The following is a 7,387-nucleotide window of genomic DNA, read 5'->3' on the forward strand; positions in this document are numbered from 1 at the left end:
AACACTGAAAAATGCAAGGTTCTCCACCTTGGGAGGAAAAACCTGCAGCATCCTTATAGGCTTGGCCAGTGCTATGTTGGCTAGCACTATGGAAGAAAGAGACTTGGGGGTCATCATTGACCACACGATGAACATGAGCCTGCAATGTGATTCTGTGGCTAGTAAAGCGACCAAAACGCTGGCTTGCATCCATAGATGCTTCTCAAGCAAATCCTGAGACATCATTCTCCCCTTGCACTTTTTTTTTCCCCCAGATTTTTTTCCTATAGCTCAGATGGCAGGATCCGTTTTCTTATTTCTTTCCCTGGAACAACCTGCAGGAATTTTTTTGGATACAAAGAATGGAAGGGTTGGTTTCCAAAAGGAGGTCTCAAGTTATCTGACAGACTGATGGATAGTTTAAAATGTTATTCCAAGAGTCACTCAAGAGAAGATAAAATATTTTTATATTGCACTTGAACTGTGAAGCTTGGAATACTTATTAATATTGAAACTTAGCAAGTGGGAATCCCGAGCAGTAGTAGTCAAATACAATGACTTTCCCAATACATTTTGCTTTTTTAAAGAAATAGTTGCGCTAAAGATGGTGAGAGGGCACAGGTGGTAAGAGGAGATACACATATGCAAAGGGTGTTGACTTCAAAACTGGAATCTTTAAGGGAAGGATTAACTATATTTTTACAGAACACAGCAGGCCCTTAGCTCTGACTGATTCCCATTGTTTATTTATTTATGTATTTATTTTTATTAAATTTATTTTCCACTTTCCCCAAATGAGGCTCAGGGTGGCTTATGATAAATAGCAGATATAATTATTATGATAGATAAAAATATTACAATAACGTATTCATGATTATGATCAACAACATTAAGAACAGGGGCTGCATATTTAAAAGGGTAATTTCTACAGTAGTGATCAAATCTGTATTATTTTCTATATTGTTCTATATTATTTATACTACTGTATATTATTTTCTCAAATAAGGCCCTGATTCAGCAAGGTACTTAACAACATATAATCTTAAGCACATGAATAGTGTAACTGCCTTTAAAAATTCACAGTACTTACATTATGCCTGTATTTCAGTGTCTTATTGAAAAAATAGCTTAACTACACTAAGACCAGAGAAATGTAAGACTGAAGGTGCACTTGGTCAATCAAATGTGGTGCGGTTCTAAAACCTCCCATGCTACTCTGTGCCTGGTACCTCTCAAACTGTAAGTAGGGTAGCTATGTTCTTGTGACTCTTTCAGGGCTAAAGTGGCTATTCTGCTTTCAGTTGACAAGGGGTGCATTTACACGAGACATTTTCTGTGAAATTGCCTAATTAGCTTCACAGTAAACAGCTTTGGCATCTACATGTATAGCCCTATTATGATGCAGAAAACAAATACTCTGTAGCAGGTTAGTACTTGTAAATACAAGTTTTTCACTCCACAGCATCACACATGTAGACAGTGAGGTAGCTGGGTGGGGTATGAGGGTGCTTCAGTGTGGGGGCTGCCTGCCTGCCTGCTGCCCTTGTGGCCTAGCCAGCCCTTCTGCAACACATTGATTTAGGTTGCAGCAGCCCTGGGCTGCCAGATTGACCTCCCAGGCCTCCTGCCCACCAGGGCTGTTTCGACTCAGCCCAATGTGCTGTACTCATGGGTGCACATCTAAATATGGTGCGCAGGAGCAACAAACTCTGGTGCAATAAGCACTGGAGTTTATTGGGTCACATTAAAACGAATGTGTAGATGCACCCAAGATAATGCACCTGTGATAAAGTACACACTTCCATATCATCTTACCTGGTGCAGTAGAGTGGTGATACAGATGTGCTCAAGCTATCTCAGGTACTGGAAACAGAATAGATACATTTGTGAGGTGCTCCATCCAGGCCAAATAGATAGAAACCAGGTCTACCATCTTGTATTTACCTTCTGATGCATTTGAGCACAACAATCAGTTTTTGTTTTGCTAATCTAAAACTTTCCATTTCTCCAGACATTTTAGTAGTCCTTCTGTATACCTAATCCACTGACAAAACTGTAAGAAACAACAAAACATATTCTGTGAAAAGTTTTCCTTATTATTTGCTTTCAACTTCTGCAGTAGCCAATTTTAGACTTGTTACATATGCTATATATTATATCGTTTATGATTTTTAACAAACCACTAGTGTTTCTAACTGGCTACGTGTAGGGAAAAAAGGCGTCTTGAGGAAAAGTTCACTGAGATTCATCTTAATCATTTACTTGATTTGATTTTGCCAGAATTTGAATTAATTTGTTCTTATTCATTTCAAATTTTCTGACAGTGTACAGTCTTGAAAGTAACATGTTTCTTTTCTTTGTTGAATAGTCTGGGATAATTTATTTTCAATTTAACTGCCATGAAACAACTTAAACTTTTTTCCACTGACATTTGAATAAAAATACTGTAATCTAGAAAGAAATACTGTTATAATGACTTATTATCATATGAATAGAGTTTCCTACATTTTTACTTTTCTCTGAGTAATTGGATGGAAAAACAACAATTGTAACTTATTTCCTTATGGGCATATTTCAGTTAAAATATTGTGATCTAGAGAGATTTTATGACTACTGTCTCTTCCTTTAATGTGGTTGTTATTACTGTTGCTTGTTATCTATTCAGGTCTAATATCATTTGAATTTGATAAAGACAGATTTAGCTAAGTTCTCTAATGTACATTGAAATATTTTTTCATTGTTCCTCAATAAAAACTAATTATTTACAGTACTCTATGCCTCTTTTAGAGCCCCTGAAGTCAGGGAGAGTTTTCCCATGACTTGGTGGGCTTTGAATCAAACTTTTAGGGAAAAACAATCCTTCTTCCTTCCTTCCTTCCTTTATATTATCATTGACTAGATAATTTATAATTCACATTATTGTCAGAGTTTTTCAGCAACAGTCTTATTGATTTAACCGTCTGTTAATTATATAAAAAAAGAACACAGTATGGCAGTATGGAAGTAAATATTAATGCCCCATTTTGCAGGGAACAGATATATGGATACTTCTGTCATTTTCTCCCCTAGGGGAAAAAAAACCCCCAAACCCCAGAACCTCCATCTAATCAAATAGTATATATATATATATTTACCTCTAAAATTAGATCAGTAATTTAGATACCTAAATAAATGTCTTTGAGTGAAATGACTGAGTTTGAAAGTGTTGCCCACATTTTTAAAAGACATTCCAGAGTGACATTTGCACACAATGGCCACATCTAGATGAGCATGGCTGTGCGGTATGTAGCGGTACACATATTTCATGGTCAGGTGTTCTCCACACTGCAAGGTAGCAGTGCAGGGACTTTTTTTGACCCTGGGAGATCTCAGGGTAAAAAAGATCCCATGCAAAAAAAAAGGGGGGGCGGGGGCAATGCACATGGGGACAGCATGTGTCACCCAAAACTGGAGCCTGGTCAGCCAAAGCCTCGCTCCAGCTGCCAGCCAGCCAGGCTCCAAGAAGCAGAATCGCCACTACTGCAGCCCCAGAAGGCCTCCAGAACCCCAGATAAGGTTGCTGGGGCCAGCCCAGTGTGGCTCTTGCCTTCCCTATCCCAGTTGGGGTAACTTGCTGCATGTCAGATGGCATGTGGCATGGGCATTCCCTGGGGACAGGCAGTAACAACACAAGGTGTCCCACTGTTAGTTCTCCCTGGGGAAACAAACATCCACGTTCATGTGAACACAACCAGTGAGACAAATGGCAAAATGTCTGTTGAGTTCAATGCAAGCTGAATTTCGGGTCTAAAAAATGTGTGAGACAACTTCTTATCAAATGGCCATGGAAATTAGTTAATAAATGACCTTATTGGATGCTAGATAAGACCTTGATGTTCAGCCAACTCAGGACAACAGGATTTTTACATGAAGCAAATACAGTTAATTTACAAATAAATATTATGTACTAATCAGATTACCATAAAAATAAAAATGGTATGTGGATCTCAGAAATTAGTTTTAAATAGGATTTTATTACATTTTCTGGCTTAACAAGCAGGTTGGATGCAAATTTTCAACATTTAATCATGAATATACTTGGATTTGGAAGTATTTTGTATTTAGTGTCCTGTGTCATATCTAGGGACCACTGTAATTCAAAATTTGGCAGGGGGGAAAGTAGGCTCCCTGCAGACTTGGTGTTTTTCAGGGTGAGCTCTCCCACAACTCTGATTGGCTGAGGGAGCCTGCCATGGGGCTGATTACCATTAAACAGCAGCACTCAGGCTGTTCTTCAGCTGTTTTAAGAAATTAAAGCTCACCACTTTTATTAAACAACAACTTTTAAGTAAAGCTCACCCCTTACAATTCTTAATGAAACCTTAATAAAAAAAACTTTATCAAACAACAACATTTACTGAGTGCTCACTTCTATGGAATGCTAATCCTCAGGCAAAGTCCACTCCTGCAAAATCCATGTAACGATTGAAAGTGAGTATGGAGTAGCTGCTGACATTTTCTGGCAACATCGTTTTTCTTTGTGAAGTGAACACTTGGCTATAGATGGAGGTGGCATGCTCCACATCTAGTGTATTCATGGGGAGTGTGAGGCACTGTTTTTCCAGAGTATATGGCTTTGGGAATTCAGCTTAACAGTCCCAGAGTACAGTTATGTTCATGGGCAACTGGCAATCTTTGACACTGCATACATAAGCAGGATATTCCAGCTCATATTGTTTCTCCCACCAAAGAATGGACATGAGCAGCTGAGCATCAAAGCTCAGCAGATCCACCTGGTTCAGGTAATTTTTGTTTATTATTTAAATTTTCCATATTCCAAGCCAAATTTGCCAAATCAAATTCCAAATCTGTGAGCCAGTCCAGAACCATAAGTGGCCCTACTACTGGCAAAAATCCCCACCCCCATTTGGGGCTTCAGATGTTTCCAAATCCTTTGGTGGGCATCCTACATGCAGGCCAAAGCCCAGAGGCTTGGGGTTCAGATGCCCCTGAGTTTTGCTTGCCCTCAGCGGTATGGCTGCAGGAGCAAGCTAGGGAGGAGTCTCCTCTTTCCATAAAGTGGGCATAAAGCCAAGACCTTCCCACTCCAGCAGCTAAGTGGGAGGTTTACTATACATTTCCTTGGCAGGTACTCTCCCCGTGCCAGGAGACTGGTCTTCCCTTGGGTGTGACTAGGAAGACTGCCTCACTGGTCCTGTATTTCCCTTGCCAGGTAACCACAGGAGTACATTTGATCTGAGCTGAATCTGAGCCCCCAAGGGGCCAAAGTGAAAAATTTGCACTGCCTTAAGGAATAAGGCAGCTAGTTGTCTGAACCTTGGTGGACAGGAGAGATTGTACCTGTAATACTGCTGCAGCTTTACAGCTGTTGAATGAAACACCTTGCTGGTTTTCTCATCAACACTTGGAAAGTTAGTGTGATGATGCTATGGCTTCAACATAGCTTAGTAAGTCCATAACTTTGTTGTGAGCCCAGTGGATGGAAGGCTACCAGCCATCAAATCACATAAGGAGCTGTATGAATTTTGTAGCATTTTCTGCCAAAAGGCCACCCGCTCTTTAATGTCTCCCTTCTCCAGGGGCTCAGGAGACCTGTTCTGGGTGCATGCCCCCACCCCTATCTGGGCATAGGGTGTATGGTGTCCCCACCACAAGGGCTCTCCCCCACAAAGCATGGGTCTCCTGAGCCCTATTCTGCCCCATGGCACAGAGAGGGGAGGGGGAAATTCCCTTCCACTCCCATGGGGCAGTAAAATGAAGTGGGTCTTGGGAGAGCTGTGCCAGGCAGGAGGAAGCCCCTGTGGTGGGGGCACCCTGCACCCCCACATCCAGCTGTGAGGCAGGCACCTGGCATGCCTATGCATGCAGCCCCCAGGGCAGGGGGTTCTTACCTGCTCTGCTCTGGGAAGGGTTTTTAAACTCCCTGCCAAAACAGGGAATTAAACATCCTGATTGGCTGAGCCCCAGCAGGGTTTTGGTCTATACTAGGCTGAACCTGGAAACACATGGAACTTCTACAGTGTTTCTGGGTCTCTGCTGACTTTCTTCTCCATTCTTCAGGTAAGGTTTTTTAAAAACTTTTCTCCTCACCCTCCCTCTCCACCATGGTTTCAGGCCATTTCTGGCCAAATTGCAGTTTTACAGAGCTTTGGAGGAGACCCTCAATTTTGGGCTTTCTCCTGAAATCCCCTGAAGCCTGAATTACAGTGGTCCCCAATTGTATCCAAAGCCTGATAGAAACAGTGCAATCACTGATATAAATTTGAATCAGTTCCTTGTATGGTAATACTTTTATATCTAATAGGGCAAAAAAAAATTAAAAGGAAGAAATGGGCAATAAAAAATCTGTATTCCCACTGTGAAATAAAGTTTTTCTTTTTAAAATTGTGTTCCTCTTAGGAATGTAAGAGGTAACTTGAAGATAAATAAAAACCTGACTGATAATGATAACTCTGTGTGTGTGTGTCTGTGAGTTGAGATCTCATAACAAAATAGCTATCTACTCATTTGGCAGATAGGGGGTTCGTAGTGGGATTCTTGCCCTCCTACAGTTAAGGTTAAGAACCCATTTCTATTAAAAACATCAAACATTCTAAGTGCTCCAAAATTCACAGGATGCTTGGATTGTCTTGAAATTTGATGTACCCCATGAATGTATGAAGAATGGTAAGAAATCCTGGTTTTGGAGATCATTTGACCAAGGAGTTCCTGACGTACAGCTCCCTTCCTCCTCTTTACAAATTTTTCTGAAACTTGACAGATTCCACTAATGCATTTAATTTTCTTTTTTTCCTTTGCCCACATGTAGGTTCCAAATTATGATTTTAATCTGCCCCCAAAATGTCTGTCTTTTGACATTTACCCCAGCTAGTTTGTGGTATCCCTTTTCCCTCTGAGGATTCAAATTTGAAAACAATATTCAAAAAATAATTTGGCTCTTAATAGAGATGCCAGCTCAATGCTTAAAGATAAAGTAGTTTATCTTGTACTGAGTAGCTGAAAAGTTTTCTATCCTCACATTTTTCAGAATATCTGGATGGCTCCAAGGGACTTGCAGTTGAACTTTTCCTTCTGTGTTAGTTTGAATGTAATCCTTGATGAAGATTGGAACCAGATAGAAAATTTGCCTCTGTCAAAGGGATTTCTATTCTGTGGATCAAAACATTCTGAATATGGCAGGGAATACAGAGCGTGCTCCAAATATTTTCAGAAATAATTATAGCATCATAGAGAGGGCTGGAAGGGACCTCCAGGGGTCATTTAGTCCAACCTCTTGCTTGAGGCAGGATCATACCAATCCAAACCATCCCATGTCCCATGCCAATCCATTGTCTAATCTCTTAGCAAAACTATAGCCTAAACCTTGAAACAACAGAAGATACATCACCGTAACCTGCCACAGGTAAAG

This window comes from Crocodylus porosus, unplaced genomic scaffold, assembly GCF_001723895.1.
Source record: "Crocodylus porosus isolate Cpor-Errol unplaced genomic scaffold, CroPor_comp1, whole genome shotgun sequence".
Classification (NCBI taxonomy): Eukaryota; Metazoa; Chordata; order Crocodylia; family Crocodylidae; genus Crocodylus; species Crocodylus porosus.